Here is a 15,606-nt window from a genome sequence, read left to right on the forward strand (position 1 = left end):
GACTGGCATCGAAAGGACGTGTGCGCACGGAGCGAGCCTTCCCTGCGGCGGAGCGCGGGAACTTTCTCCCCCCCTCCCGCTGCAGGAGTTGTGTGCACTGCAGCGGTGCCGAGAGAAAAGCACAGAAGGCAGCAGGCTCTGGAGAGCAGGTAAGAGACGGAGCCTTGTGGGCAGGCGAGCAGGCCCGTTTTTTGGAAATTGCTGAAAAGGTTTGTTCGGTGTGTGGCAGGCGCACGTCGCGAGCTTGCGTGGCGATCTGCCGGTCTGGAGTTATGCAAATGAGGCCGAATTGCATCCCGGGACATGCTGCGAATGCGCAACGGCGACTGCAGATGTGTAGGAAACGGCGCGCTCGTTTTCTCGTTTTGCCCACACTTTTGAGTGTTAGTGTGGCGTGTGAGTGTGTGAAAGAGTGGGCCCAGCAGGAGGCGGTGGCGTGCGGGGCGAGGAGGTGGCCTAGGCTGCGCGATTTGTGCTGTGGGTGCGGGCCGCTTGCAGGGGCCTGTTTAACTCATACTTACCTGGCAGGGGAGATACTTTGATCAAGAAGGAGGTTCACCCAGGGCGAGGCTTGGCCATTGCACTCCGGCTGTGCTGACCCCTGCGAATTCCCCAAATGTGGGAATCTCGACTGCATAATTTCTGGTAGTGGGGGACTGCGTTCGCGCTCTCCCCTGATGTGCTTGGTCCAAAATCAGATACGGGAGGGTTAGGACACCACGAGCTGCGTGGCTGCGGAAGGATCGCGGTTCGACAGGAGTGGACGCCGCTGCTGGTTCTCGCTGGCTTTTAGTTAGGGGTCCGGAGAAGCATCTCAAGCTAGTTCCACTACTCCTTCCGGACGTTCATTCCCTTTTCAAAGTCAGTCGTTTTGCTGTAGTCTGCGTTCTTTAGGCTGATTATCGAGGTTAGCCTTTATTTGGTCATGGGGGGCCTCGGTACTGTATGCTGAGTCTAAAGACAGTTTCACCCGTTTTCTGATTGCTCGGTTCTGTACCAGTGCAGACATGTCAAACAGTGAATGGCTGTACCTCTATTGTATCCGTGCTCAATGAATGAAATCGGTAACAAATGAATATATGTCTAGTTATACGAAAAACGAGTGGTTTATCGACTCATCTTCATTTGCAGATTTAGAGGCAGCTTCGATATTCGTTTTACAGACGGGTTTTTTTTTTTGAATATGGGTCACACACATGCCACAGCAACAAAACATCTCTAGAGATGAGGCTATAGATCACCTTTCCATCCTGCAGGTTTTCCTCCCAAAGCCTACGGCACCAACGGCGACCCCTGCTGGCCGGGAGAGCAAGAGCTTATAGCACCTGGTATTCCCAGGCAGTCTCCCATCCAAGTACTAACCAGGCCCGACGCTGCTTAGCTTCCGAGATCAGACGAGATCGGGCGTGTTCAGGGTGGTGTGGCCGTAAGCGAAAGCCCCGGCGCCTGACTCGCTACTTGAAGCTGTGTGTGGCGGGGCTTCCGTGCCCCCCGAGCGGGACTGAAGGATCGTTCGTGTGCAACTCTTTGGAAAGGAGCTGCTTTCCAAATCGCATTGCGTGCCTGGATGTTGGCGAATGCGCTCCCTTGTGTTGGCTCGTCCCGCACTGGAGGAGGACAAACAATCTGCACGGAGGAGCACCAGGCAAGTCTTCACCAGACAAAAACCTCCAGTGCACAGCACTCTGGAAACATTTCGGGGCTTTCGCGTGTTTATTTCAGCACGTAAAGCGCACCGGTCCAACACGTCGGCCGGGCGCGCGGCGCCTCCGCCCTCTTGTGGCCTTGCGGCGTCAGAGCAAGAGGCTCCTTCTCGCTGCCCTTCCGCTGTGTTGCAGGACCCGGAGCGCGCACTTTGTGGGGGGCGGGGGACCGCGTTCGCGCTCTGCCCCCGGTCTCTTGCGCGAGTACTAAATCTCACGGACAGGGGGGCCTCGTCATTGATTGTTACAGGTGAGACGGGGATTAGGAGGAGACCCCGACTGATGGGTAAAGGGGAGCACTAACACCAGAGGGACACCCCCGGCGTCTCTTTTTGAGAGACGCCCTGGGGTTTCCTAATGGCCAAGGAGGGTCGGGACCTCGGTTTGACGCCTCCCCCGAAGGACGGCGCCTGTTTGTGCAGCAGAGTGTCGCCATCAGGAGGCTGGGGCGTAAGAGAGCCACACAGCCCGCAGGGTGAGCGCTCCCTACTGGTCCCAGTCACACCTCTTGCAGGAGCAGCAGCAACCGGAGTTTTTCCGGGGTGGAATCTCCCATCCGGGTGCCGGCCAGGCTCACACCTGCTGGGCTGCCCCGGGGATGAGCCCAGTCGAGAGTCGCAGGGCCAGATCTAGTCACCGGGGAGAAATGATACAAGTGAAGGATTGCTCGGCTCTCGGCACTTGAAAAGACCGACAAATGTCTCGTTCCCGCCGGAGCTGAATGTACCCGCATGTGTGGTGTCGTCTTCTTCCCCCGCCCCGCTGTGTTTGCTGTATTGTCTCTGAAGCCAGCCCCCCCGAGACGAGACGGGCTGTTCCTGTGCCCCAATTAACACTTTACAGGTGCCATTCCCCGGCATTGTGGCCATTGTCGGTGCTCACACGCGATAAGATAAGGCGGAGGAGAGCGGGGCATGCCCAGCGGCAGACATTCAAGGAGGGGGCAGTGCGAGGTGAGGTGAGGTGCGACACGCCGGAGCCCCGACGCAGCTAATGCGGAGCACTTGTTGGACTGGCATCGAAAGGACGTGTGCGCACGGAGCGAGCCTTCCCTGCGGCGGAGCGTGGGAACTTTCTCCCCCCCTCCCGCTGCAGGAGTTGTGTGCGCTGCAGCGGTGCCGAGAGAAAAGCACAGAAGGCAGCAGGCTCTGGAGAGCAGGTAAGAGACGGAGCCTTGTGGGCAGGCGAGCAGGCCCGTTTTTTGGAAATTGCTGAAAAGGTTTGTTCGGTGTGTGGCAGGCGCACGTCGCGAGCTTGCGTGGCGATCTGCCGATCTGGAGTTATGCAAATGAGGCCGAATTGCATCCCGGGACATGCTGCGAATGCGCAACGGCGACTGCAGATGTGTAGGAAACGGCACGCTCGTTTTCTCGTTTTGCCCACACTTTTGAGTGTCAGTGTGGCGTTTGAGTGTGTGAAAGAGTGGGCCCAGCAGGAGGCGGTGGCGTGCGGGGCGAGGAGGTGGCCTAGGCTGCGCGATTTGTGCTGTGGGTGCGGGCCGCTTGCAGGGGCCTGTTTAACTCATACTTACCTGGCAGGGGAGATACCTTGATCAGCCTGTAGGTGGAGTGGTTGGATTGTTTTTCTTTAGTTGGAAGCAGTGTTCGATTTGCGGTTTTTGAAATGGCAACCTTTGGATCCCGTAAGAATGCTGTACGTTTTGAGCTCTTGGATGACCTCTTCATGGATCGTATGCAGTTCAGCAGAAAAGTGTTACAGAAGGAACTTGGCTTTGAACCTCGGCACTTGGATTTCATCTTCGCTCTCCCAGGTCAGAAAGCATTTGAGGTTGTATTTGCTACCTATCCTCTGTTTGAACAATGCGTGGATGTGTTTGAGGCAAAAAGAGGCAAAGTTCCTGCACTTGAGAAGATCAACTTGCAGCCTCTGACACAGAGAGAGAGGAAAACGGTGCATGTTGTTATGTTCTCGGAACTGGCAAAGACGGAGGACATTCACACCTGGCTTAACCAGTACTGCACCGTCCACCATGGAACTGAGGTTAGAGATGTTGATGGTATAAAAACAGGAGCAAGGAAATTCGAGGTTCGCTTGCTACCGGACAGCGTAAATGGAGGCTTAAGGCACCTGCCCTCTACAATCCGGCTGGGCGCCTGCAATGGCTATGTGTTTTATGTGGGACAACCAAAGGTGTGTCGGCGCTGTGGTGCTGTGGGACACCTGGCATCGTCCTGCACTGTGAAATGCTGCAAGACCTGTGGCAAACAGGGACATTTAGCCTCTGACTGTTCAATGCTGCCAAAGTGCAATTTATGTGGCTCGGAAGGACACGTTTTTAAGAACTGCCCTCACGCCTACGCCAATAAACTCAAAATGAGAAAGGATGAGGCAGTGCTTGTTTCAGCCAAACCGGCCCGAAAATCCAAAGCAAACAACAAGTCAAACAAAGAACCCTTGTTGGACAAAGACTCTCAGCCTCCAGCCAGGATCAGTCCTGCTGTGGCTCCGGGGCTGGTGGAAGAGAAATCCACTACGCCCCCACAACCGCAGACTGCACCAGACAAGCACGAGGGTTTGAAAACCCCCGAGAACAGCGAGGACCCCTCCCCCTCTCCTGCTCCTCAGAACGAGGGCCAGTGTGGGGCCCCCCGGTGGAGCGGGTCCAGCGAGGATACCCAGGATTCAGCGGAGCTGCTTTTCTCAGACTCTGCAAGTGCTACAGATGCCCTCCTCTCCTCCATCCAGTCCATCACGGAGGATCTGCAGCAGCTGGTGGGTGAGGGGGAAGAGGAGACTGGTGCATCGGCTGCACCCCTTTCCCCTCAGTGCTCCCAGGAGCTGGACTTGAGGAAAAGAAAAAATGACTCTGTTTTCTCCCCGAGCGAGGAGGAAGGAGAGCATGGCGATGGGGACAGCTGGAACCTCTCCACCCCTCCCTCTACCCCCTTCCTTGAAATGGACTCTGTGAACGCTTTTACTGCTGCCACCCTGATGAAGGCTCATTCAGAGGATGGCTGGCAGGAAATTGGTAAGAAGAAAAAGAAAAAGAAAAAGGTAACAGGTGAGACCGAAGAGAAATGTGTTTTGTAAAGACTGGTTCCACTTTCTTATGTAATATGGCTCTTAACATAATTTCTCTTAACACAAGAGGTATCAATGACAGAGTTAAATGCCAGTCTGTCTTTGATTACCTCCAGCAGAGAGAGGGAGATGTGTTGATGTTGCAGGAGTGTGCTTTAGCCTATCAAGAGAGGTATAAAAGTTTTGAAGATAGGTGGGATAAAGGGCCTTCTGTTTGGTCAGGGGACAATAACAACAGAGCCTCTGGCGTGGCCATTCTTTTCAAAGGATGGGCATTCAAATTGAAAAGTATTCAGAGGGTCATAGATGGCAGGTTGCTGTGTGTGGATGTGGAATGGGGGACCGTTAACCTGCGGCTAATCAATGTGTATTGCCCTACTGACGTAGGAGGAAGGGTGGAGCTACTCAAGGCACTCTCCCCCCTATTGTTATGCAGCACAGACGTGATAGTGGGAGGGGATTTTAATTGTATCTTAGAGCACACAGACAGGCAGTCTAGCTCTCCGATAAAATTGGATTCCAGCTCACTGGCCCTGCATAACTTAGTTCAAGACTTTAAACTCTCAGACACATATAGATGTATATATCCCACAACAGCAGGATATACATGGTCAGGGAGGAATAGCAGCTCCAGAATTGACTATTGCTTTGTCTCAGAGAGAGTGAAAGTTGTTGGGGTCACTCTTCAGCCTGTCTTCTTCTCAGATCATCAGGCTTTAGGGTGTAGAGTGGAACTCCAGGGCGGGACTGTCTTTGGCCCAGGCCTCTGGAAGCTCAACACAAAGCTGCTAGAGAACGAGGGGGTAGTATCCCGCTACAAGGAGAAACTATCACAGTGGCTGTCCTTGCAGTGTCTGTACGGGTCAGTAGGAGAGTGGTGGGAGGAGGTGAAGATGAGGACAAAGGCCTTTTTCATGGCTGAGGGAAGGAAGGCTGCTGCCAGACGGAGAGGAGTGCTAGCCAGGAAACAGAGGCAGCTGCAGCGTCTCTACACGATGCTGCACAGTGGCTTCGATGTGCTCGAGGATATCGCCCTTTTAAAAAAGGACATCCGGAGCATAGCCGAAGAAAGTAGTCGAGGAGTGCTGTTAAGAAGCAGAGTGCAGTTCTTGGAAGAAAATGAGAAGTGTACTCGCTTCTTTTTCAGGAAAGTGGTAGGCTCCAAGACTGTCATGGAAAGTGTAGTTGATGAGGAGGGACGAGAGAGAACAGAGCCGAGTGCTATCCTCTCCTGCACCGAGGCCTTCTACTCAAGACTGTACAGCTCTACAGAGGTAAAGGATGAAGATATTCATTTTTTTACCTCAAAGCTAGAAAACATTTTGAGTGAAGAAGATAGGGAAGTACTTGAGAGGGATTTGACAGTAGAAGAGCTGAGACAGGCTATGGAGAGCTTACAGAAGGGGAAAACTCCGGGTGCTGACGGGCTCCCTAAAGAATTTTATTGCACCTTTTGGGATCTGCTTCAGGATCCGCTACTGCTCCTATTCGAGGAAAGCTACAAGACAGAATTGCTGCCTGACTCCTTAAGAGAAGGCACTATCTCTCTCTTGTTTAAGAAAGGAGCAAAAAATGACATAAAGAACTGGAGACCCCTCAGCCTGTTAGGCGTGGACACTAAGATCCTGTCCAAAGCCCTTTTCCTGCGCCTACAAAATGTAGTGGCCTCACTGGTAGGGAAAGAACAGACTTGTGGGATAGCAGGACGCCTGATGAGCGACAACCTGGCCTTGTTGAGGGATGTCTGTCTGTACTCTGAGGATCGCTCCCTCCCTCTGTGCATTTTAGGTGTAGACCTAGAAAAGGCCTTTGACCGCCTAAACCGGCAGTACTTAACATCGGTACTTGAGCACATGAAGTTTGGCCCCATCATGAGAAAGTGGATTAACCTGCTGTACACAGGTAGCAACAGCAGAGTCATGGTTAATGGCAATAGATCACGCACCTTTGAAGTCTGTTCAGGGGTGAGGCAGGGCTGCCCATTATCCCCCTTGTTATTCGTTTTGGCTATGGAGCCCTTAGCCTGTGCCTTGCGCCAGGATCAGGCCATTAATGGGATACCAGTGCCTGGAAGTGGGGGAGGAGAGGTAAAGACATCTCTATACATGGATGATGTCACCCTGCTCCTCTCTGACAATGCCTCAATTAGCAGAGCTCTGCAGTGCTGTGATCGGTTCTCTTTGGCTTCCTCCGCAAAAATTAACACATCTAAGAGTGAGATTTTTTATCAGAACTGGAGGGAGCCAAAAGAAGGACATGATCTCAGGCTGCAAGAGAAGAGAATTAAGGTCCTGGGGGTGTATTTTGGAGAAGAGATGGGAACAGTAAATTGGCAGAACAAATTGCCAATCTTAAACAAAAAACTGATGCAATGGAAGGACCGAGACCTCACCATGACAGGGAAGGTGCTGGTCATCAAAGCCGAGCTCTTGCCTGTCTTGAATTTTCTGGCTTCTACCTTCCCAATCCCACACCGTGTTGCGGCGGTGCTGAGGAGATTGATGTTTCAATTTCTATGGGGTGGGAAGCAGGAAAGACTCAGAAGGGAAATAATGTACAGGCCGCTACCCTCAGGGGGGAAGTCTGTCCCAGATATTGCTACGAAGCTGCTGTGCATTTTCCTGGCCTCTGTGCTGAGAGGCTTTGCAACAGCACCTGCAGCGCGTACCTGGACTTATTTTTCCAGGCTCTGGGTAGGTAGGGAGGTGTCCAGAGTGTGGGGTGTCAGACCCAAGCTGGACGTCCCACTCTCTGACACATGCCCTGCAATTTATGGGACAGTTAAAAGTTTTCTAAGATCTCACCCAATTGGCCATATTCCCCTCCGAGATGTCAGCGTCCAAAAACTGGAAGATTTCGTAGCACCCCAGAACAATAGGCAGACCCCTGTGGGCATTTTAACATCAGCCCAAACAAGGAAGGTGTGGAAACACACATCCTCTAAATTTCTGTGCAACATTCACAGAGATTTAGCCTGGAGTGTCGTCCACCAGTGCTTACCGGTACGAACTTTCTTGTACCGTAGGGGCCTCACCCCCAGCCCTCGCTGCGTTAGGGTGGGCTGCGGCGAGGAGGAGACTGTGACCCATCTCCTGTGGTCCTGCTTTTTTGCTAAGGCCTTCTGGGCACAGTTTGAAGATTGGTTGCAGGCTCTCTCGCCCCAATTTACCCTGACCGCTGCTTTCATCATATACGGCATCTCTCCTGTCAAGCTTCCTCCTGACGTGTTTGACAGGATCTGGGCCGTGGTGAACAGTGGGAAAGACGCCCTGTGGAGAGTGAGGAACATGGGGCTGTTCAAAGGCATCGAGGTCCCAGTCAAGGCAGCAGGTAGCCTGGCCCTGTTCATCACCCGAGAGAACTATTACCTCAGAGATCTGTGGAGAGAAGGGAGGGAGGAAGCAGAAAATCTGTGGGAAATAGAGAGCATTGGACAGTATCTCAAGAAACTGTGAAAAACATTATCATGTTTAAATAAAGAATGTGATTTGCACCAGAAAAAAAGAAAATTGTTGCTATGTAACTGTTACCGTGTCAAAATGTAATGAGATGTGATCATATATACTGTTTTAAGTATGTATATTAATGTAAAGCTTTCTGATTTGTGATTTCCTGTATTTTTTTGTGAAAAGAAAATAAAGTTCTTAAAAATCGAAATCGAAATCGGTTCACCCAGGGCGAGGCTCGGCCATTGCACTCCGGCTGTGCTGACCCCTGCGAATTCCCCAAATGTGGGAATCTCGACTGCATAATTTCTGGTAGTGGGGGACTGCGTTCGCGCTCTCCCCTGATGTGCTTGGTCCAAAATCAGATACGGGAGGGTTAGGACACCACGAGCTGCGTGGCTGCGGAAGGATCCCGGTTCGACAGGAGTGGACGCCGCTGCTGGTTCTCGCTGGCTTTTAGTTAGGGGTCCGGAGAAGCATCTCAAGCTAGTTCCACTACTCCTTCCGGACGTTCATTCCCTTTTCAAAGTCAGTCGTTTTGCTGTAGTCTGCGTTCTTTAGGCTGATTATCGAGGTTAGCCTTTATTTGGTCATGGGGGGCCTCGGTACTGTATGCTGAGTCTAAAGACAGTTTCACCCGTTTTCTGATTGCTCGGTTCTGTACCAGTGCAGACATGTCAAACAGTGAATGGCTGTACCTCTACTGTATCCGTGCTCAATGAATGAAATCGGTAACAAATGAATATATGTCTAGTTATACGAAAAACGAGTGGTTTATCGACTCATCTTCATTTGCAGATTTAGAGGCAGCTTCGATATTCGTTTTACAGACGGGTTTTTTTTTTTGAATATGGGTCACACACATGCCACAGCAACAAAACATCTCTAGAGATGAGGCTATAGATCACCTTTCCATCCTGCAGGTTTTCCTCCCAAAGCCTACGGCACCAACGGCGACCCCTGCTGGCCGGGAGAGCAAAAGCTTACAGCACCTGGTATTCCCAGGCAGTGTCCCATCCAAGTACTAACCAGACCCGACGCTGCTTAGCTTCCAAAATCAGACGAGATCGGGCGTGTTCAGGGTGGTGTGGCCGTAAGCGAAAGCCCTGGCGCCTGACTCGCTACTTGAAGCTGTGTGTGGCGGGGGTTCCGTGCCCCCCGAGCGGGACTGAAGGATCGTTCGTGTGCAACTCTTTGGAAAGGAGCTGCTTTCCAAATCGCATTGCGTGCCTGGATGTTGGCGAATGCGCTCCCTTGTGTTGACTCGTCCCGCACTGGAGGAGGACAAACAATCTGCACGGAGGAGCACCAGGCAAGTCTTCACCAGACAAAAACCTCCAGTGCACAGCACTCTGGAAACATTTCGGGGCTTTCGCGTGTTTATTTCAGCACGTAAAGCGCACCGGTCCAACACGTCGGCCGGGCGCGCGGCGCCTCCGCCCTCTTGTGGCCTTGCGGCGTCAGAGCAAGAGGCTCCTTCTCGCTGCCCTTCCGCTGTGTTGCAGGACCCGGAGCGCGCACTTTGTGGGGGGCGGGGGACCGCGTTCGCGCTCTGCCCCCGGTCTCTTGCGCGAGTACTAAATCTCACGGACAGGGGGGCCTCGTCATTGATTGTTACAGGTGAGACGGGGATTAGGAGGAGACCCCGACTGATGGGTAAAGGGGAGCACTAACACCAGAGGGACACCCCCGGCGTCTCTTTTTGAGAGACGCCCTGGGGTTTCCTAATGGCCAAGGAGGGTCGGGACCTCGGTTTGACCTCTGTTTGTGCAGCAGAGTGTCGCCATCAGGAGGCTGGGGCGTAAGAGAGCCACACAGCCCGCAGGGTGAGCGCTCCCTACTAGTCCCAGTCACACCTCTTGCAGGAGCAGCAGCAACCGGAGCTTTTCCGGGGTGGAATCTCCCATCCGGGTGCCGGCCAGGCTCACACCTGCTGGGCTGCCCCGGGGGTGAGCCCAGTCGAGAGTCGCAGGGCCAGATCTAGTCACCGGGGAGAAACGATACAAGTGAAGGATTGCTCGGCTCTCGGCACTTGAAAAGACCGACAAATGTCTCGTTCCCGCCGGAGCTGAATGTACCCGCATGTGTGGTGTCGTCTTCTTCCCCCGCCCCGCTGTGTTTGCTGTATTGTCTCTGAAGCCGGCCCCCCCGAGACGAGATGGGCTGTTCCTGTGCCCCAATTAACACTTTACAGGTGCCATTCCCCGGCATTGTGGCCATTGTCGGTGCTCACACGCGATAAGATAAGGCGGAGGAGAGCGGGGCATGCCCAGCGGCAGACATTCAAGGAGGGGGCAGTGCGAGGTGAGGTGAGGTGCGACACGCCGGAGCCCCGACGCAGCTAATGCGGAGCACTTGTTGGACTGGCATCGAAAGGACGTGTGCGCACGGAGCGAGCCTTCCCTGCGGCGGAGCGCGGGAACTTTCTCCCCCCCTCCCGCTGCAGGAGTTGTGTGCACTGCAGCGGTGCCGAGAGAAAAGCACAGAAGGCAGCAGGCTCTGGAGAGCAGGTAAGAGACGGAGCCTTGTGGGCAGGCGAGCAGGCCCGTTTTTTGGAAATTGCTGAAAAGGTTTGTTCGGTGTGTGGCAGGCGCACGTCGCGAGCTTGCGTGGCGATCTGCCGGTCTGGAGTTATGCAAATGAGGCCGAATTGCATCCCGGGACATGCTGCGAATGCGCAACGGCGACTGCAGATGTGTAGGAAACGGCGCGCTCGTTTTCTCGTTTTGCCCACACTTTTGAGTGTTAGTGTGGCGTGTGAGTGTGTGAAAGAGTGGGCCCAGCAGGAGGCGGTGGCGTGCGGGGCGAGGAGGTGGCCTAGGCTGCGCGATTTGTGCTGTGGGTGCGGGCCGCTTGCAGGGGCCTGTTTAACTCATACTTACCTGGCAGGGGAGATACTTTGATCAAGAAGGAGGTTCACCCAGGGCGAGGCTTGGCCATTGCACTCCGGCTGTGCTGACCCCTGCGAATTCCCCAAATGTGGGAATCTCGACTGCATAATTTCTGGTAGTGGGGGACTGCGTTCGCGCTCTCCCCTGATGTGCTTGGTCCAAAATCAGATACGGGAGGGTTAGGACACCACGAGCTGCGTGGCTGCGGAAGGATCCCGGTTCGACAGGAGTGGACGCCGCTGCTGGTTCTCGCTGGCTTTTAGTTAGGGGTCCGGAGAAGCATCTCAAGCTAGTTCCACTACTCCTTCCGGACGTTCATTCCCTTTTCAAAGTCAGTCGTTTTGCTGTAGTCTGCGTTCTTTAGGCTGATTATCGAGGTTAGCCTTTATTTGGTCATGGGGGGCCTCGGTACTGTATGCTGAGTCTAAAGACAGTTTCACCCGTTTTCTGATTGCTCGGTTCTGTACCAGTGCAGACATGTCAAACAGTGAATGGCTGTACCTCTATTGTATCCGTGCTCAATGAATGAAATCGGTAACAAATGAATATATGTCTAGTTATACGAAAAACGAGTGGTTTATCGACTCATCTTCATTTGCAGATTTAGAGGCAGCTTCGATATTCGTTTTACAGACGGGTTTTTTTTTTTGAATATGGGTCACACACATGCCACAGCAACAAAACATCTCTAGAGATGAGGCTATAGATCACCTTTCCATCCTGCAGGTTTTCCTCCCAAAGCCTACGGCACCAACGGCGACCCCTGCTGGCCGGGAGAGCAAGAGCTTATAGCACCTGGTATTCCCAGGCAGTCTCCCATCCAAGTACTAACCAGGCCCGACGCTGCTTAGCTTCCGAGATCAGACGAGATCGGGCGTGTTCAGGGTGGTGTGGCCGTAAGCGAAAGCCCCGGCGCCTGACTCGCTACTTGAAGCTGTGTGTGGCGGGGCTTCCGTGCCCCCCGAGCGGGACTGAAGGATCGTTCGTGTGCAACTCTTTGGAAAGGAGCTGCTTTCCAAATCGCATTGCGTGCCTGGATGTTGGCGAATGCGCTCCCTTGTGTTGACTCGTCCCGCACTGGAGGAGGACAAACAATCTGCACGGAGGAGCACCAGGCAAGTCTTCACCAGACAAAAACCTCCAGTGCACAGCACTCTGGAAACATTTCGGGGCTTTCGCGTGTTTATTTCAGCACGTAAAGCGCACCGGTCCAACACGTCGGCCGGGCGCGCGGCGCCTCCGCCCTCTTGTGGCCTTGCGGCGTCAGAGCAAGAGGCTCCTTCTCGCTGCCCTTCCGCTGTGTTGCAGGACCCGGAGCGCGCACTTTGTGGGGGGCGGGGGACCGCGTTCGCGCTCTGCCCCCGGTCTCTTGCGCGAGTACTAAATCTCACGGACAGGGGGGCCTCGTCATTGATTGTTACAGGTGAGACGGGGATTAGGAGGAGACCCCGACTGATGGGTAAAGGGGAGCACTAACACCAGAGGGACACCCCCGGCGTCTCTTTTTGAGAGACGCCCTGGGGTTTCCTAATGGCCAAGGAGGGTCGGGACCTCGGTTTGACCTCTGTTTGTGCAGCAGAGTGTCGCCATCAGGAGGCTGGGGCGTAAGAGAGCCACACAGCCCGCAGGGTGAGCGCTCCCTACTAGTCCCAGTCACACCTCTTGCAGGAGCAGCAGCAACCGGAGCTTTTCCGGGGTGGAATCTCCCATCCGGGTGCCGGCCAGGCTCACACCTGCTGGGCTGCCCCGGGGGTGAGCCCAGTCGAGAGTCGCAGGGCCAGATCTAGTCACCGGGGAGAAACGATACAAGTGAAGGATTGCTCGGCTCTCGGCACTTGAAAAGACCGACAAATGTCTCGTTCCCGCCGGAGCTGAATGTACCCGCATGTGTGGTGTCGTCTTCTTCCCCCGCCCCGCTGTGTTTGCTGTATTGTCTCTGAAGCCGGCCCCCCCGAGACGAGATGGGCTGTTCCTGTGCCCCAATTAACACTTTACAGGTGCCATTCCCCGGCATTGTGGCCATTGTCGGTGCTCACACGCGATAAGATAAGGCGGAGGAGAGCGGGGCATGCCCAGCGGCAGACATTCAAGGAGGGGGCAGTGCGAGGTGAGGTGAGGTGCGACACGCCGGAGCCCCGACGCAGCTAATGCGGAGCACTTGTTGGACTGGCATCGAAAGGACGTGTGCGCACGGAGCGAGCCTTCCCTGCGGCGGAGCGCGGGAACTTTCTCCCCCCCTCCCGCTGCAGGAGTTGTGTGCACTGCAGCGGTGCCGAGAGAAAAGCACAGAAGGCAGCAGGCTCTGGAGAGCAGGTAAGAGACGGAGCCTTGTGGGCAGGCGAGCAGGCCCGTTTTTTGGAAATTGCTGAAAAGGTTTGTTCGGTGTGTGGCAGGCGCACGTCGCGAGCTTGCGTGGCGATCTGCCGGTCTGGAGTTATGCAAATGAGGCCGAATTGCATCCCGGGACATGCTGCGAATGCGCAACGGCGACTGCAGATGTGTAGGAAACGGCGCGCTCGTTTTCTCGTTTTGCCCACACTTTTGAGTGTTAGTGTGGCGTGTGAGTGTGTGAAAGAGTGGGCCCAGCAGGAGGCGGTGGCGTGCGGGGCGAGGAGGTGGCCTAGGCTGCGCGATTTGTGCTGTGGGTGCGGGCCGCTTGCAGGGGCCTGTTTAACTCATACTTACCTGGCAGGGGAGATACTTTGATCAAGAAGGAGGTTCACCCAGGGCGAGGCTTGGCCATTGCACTCCGGCTGTGCTGACCCCTGCGAATTCCCCAAATGTGGGAATCTCGACTGCATAATTTCTGGTAGTGGGGGACTGCGTTCGCGCTCTCCCCTGATGTGCTTGGTCCAAAATCAGATACGGGAGGGTTAGGACACCACGAGCTGCGTGGCTGCGGAAGGATCCCGGTTCGACAGGAGTGGACGCCGCTGCTGGTTCTCGCTGGCTTTTAGTTAGGGGTCCGGAGAAGCATCTCAAGCTAGTTCCACTACTCCTTCCGGACGTTCATTCCCTTTTCAAAGTCAGTCGTTTTGCTGTAGTCTGCGTTCTTTAGGCTGATTATCGAGGTTAGCCTTTATTTGGTCATGGGGGGCCTCGGTACTGTATGCTGAGTCTAAAGACAGTTTCACCCGTTTTCTGATTGCTCGGTTCTGTACCAGTGCAGACATGTCAAACAGTGAATGGCTGTACCTCTATTGTATCCGTGCTCAATGAATGAAATCGGTAACAAATGAATATATGTCTAGTTATACGAAAAACGAGTGGTTTATCGACTCATCTTCATTTGCAGATTTAGAGGCAGCTTCGATATTCGTTTTACAGACGGGTTTTTTTTTTTGAATATGGGTCACACACATGCCACAGCAACAAAACATCTCTAGAGATGAGGCTATAGATCACCTTTCCATCCTGCAGGTTTTCCTCCCAAAGCCTACGGCACCAACGGCGACCCCTGCTGGCCGGGAGAGCAAGAGCTTATAGCACCTGGTATTCCCAGGCAGTCTCCCATCCAAGTACTAACCAGGCCCGACGCTGCTTAGCTTCCGAGATCAGACGAGATCGGGCGTGTTCAGGGTGGTGTGGCCGTAAGCGAAAGCCCCGGCGCCTGACTCGCTACTTGAAGCTGTGTGTGGCGGGGCTTCCGTGCCCCCCGAGCGGGACTGAAGGATCGTTCGTGTGCAACTCTTTGGAAAGGAGCTGCTTTCCAAATCGCATTGCGTGCCTGGATGTTGGCGAATGCGCTCCCTTGTGTTGGCTCGTCCCGCACTGGAGGAGGACAAACAATCTGCACGGAGGAGCACCAGGCAAGTCTTCACCAGACAAAAACCTCCAGTGCACAGCACTCTGGAAACATTTCGGGGCTTTCGCGTGTTTATTTCAGCACGTAAAGCGCACCGGTCCAACACGTCGGCCGGGCGCGCGGCGCCTCCGCCCTCTTGTGGCCTTGCGGCGTCAGAGCAAGAGGCTCCTTCTCGCTGCCCTTCCGCTGTGTTGCAGGACCCGGAGCGCGCACTTTGTGGGGGGCGGGGGACCGTGTTCGCGCTCTGCCCCCGGTCTCTTGCGCGAGTACTAAATCTCACGGACAGGGGGGCCTCGTCATTGATTGTTACAGGTGAGACGGGGATTAGGAGGAGACCCCGACTGATGGGTAAAGGGGAGCACTAACACCAGAGGGACACCCCCGGCGTCTCTTTTTGAGAGACGCCCTGGGGTTTCCTAATGGCCAAGGAGGGTCGGGACCTCGGTTTGACCTCTGTTTGTGCAGCAGAGTGTCGCCATCAGGAGGCTGGGGCGTAAGAGAGCCACACAGCCCGCAGGGTGAGCGCTCCCTACTGGTCCCAGTCACACCTCTTGCAGGAGCAGCAGCAACCGGAGCTTTTCCGGGGTGGAATCTCCCATCCGGGTGCCGGCCAGGCTCACACCTGCTGGGCTGCCCCGGGGGTGAGCCCAGTCGAGAGTCGCAGGGCCAGATCTAGTCACCGGGGAGAAACGATACAAGTGAAGGATTGCTCGGCTCTC

The 15,606-nt window shown here is 54.6% G+C and overlaps 7 non-coding genes and 1 pseudogene across 7 annotated transcripts; 4 read left to right on the plus strand and 4 right to left on the minus strand.

Moving 5' to 3' along the window:
- Window positions 1–513: 513 nt before the first annotated feature.
- LOC148637284 (U1 spliceosomal RNA) lies at window positions 514–677 on the plus strand. Its single transcript, XR_015931534.1, has one exon. It is a non-coding gene; the product is annotated as a U1 spliceosomal RNA (small nuclear RNA).
- A 636-nt stretch (window positions 678–1,313) lies between these two features.
- On the minus strand, window positions 1,314–1,432 carry LOC148637285 (5S ribosomal RNA). The gene has a single exon (XR_015931554.1). It is a non-coding gene; the product is annotated as a 5S ribosomal RNA (ribosomal RNA).
- Window positions 1,433–8,377: 6,945 nt separating this feature from the next.
- Window positions 8,378–8,535, plus strand: LOC148637286 (U1 spliceosomal RNA). Its single transcript, XR_015931545.1, has one exon. It is a non-coding gene; the product is annotated as a U1 spliceosomal RNA (small nuclear RNA).
- A 636-nt stretch (window positions 8,536–9,171) lies between these two features.
- Window positions 9,172–9,290, minus strand: LOC148637287 (5S ribosomal RNA; annotated as a pseudogene).
- A 1,775-nt stretch (window positions 9,291–11,065) lies between these two features.
- LOC148637288 (U1 spliceosomal RNA) lies at window positions 11,066–11,229 on the plus strand. Its single transcript, XR_015931535.1, has one exon. It is a non-coding gene; the product is annotated as a U1 spliceosomal RNA (small nuclear RNA).
- A 636-nt stretch (window positions 11,230–11,865) lies between these two features.
- On the minus strand, window positions 11,866–11,984 carry LOC148637289 (5S ribosomal RNA). Its single transcript, XR_015931556.1, has one exon. It is a non-coding gene; the product is annotated as a 5S ribosomal RNA (ribosomal RNA).
- A 1,775-nt stretch (window positions 11,985–13,759) lies between these two features.
- On the plus strand, window positions 13,760–13,923 carry LOC148637290 (U1 spliceosomal RNA). The gene has a single exon (XR_015931536.1). It is a non-coding gene; the product is annotated as a U1 spliceosomal RNA (small nuclear RNA).
- Window positions 13,924–14,559: 636 nt separating this feature from the next.
- Window positions 14,560–14,678, minus strand: LOC148637291 (5S ribosomal RNA). Its single transcript, XR_015931557.1, has one exon. It is a non-coding gene; the product is annotated as a 5S ribosomal RNA (ribosomal RNA).
- Window positions 14,679–15,606: the final 928 nt, after the last annotated feature.

This window comes from Lepisosteus platostomus, unplaced genomic scaffold (assembly GCF_059453375.1).
Source record: "Lepisosteus platostomus isolate fLepPlt1 unplaced genomic scaffold, fLepPlt1.hap1 Scaffold_124_H1, whole genome shotgun sequence".
Lineage (NCBI taxonomy): Eukaryota > Metazoa > Chordata > Actinopteri > Semionotiformes > Lepisosteidae > Lepisosteus > Lepisosteus platostomus.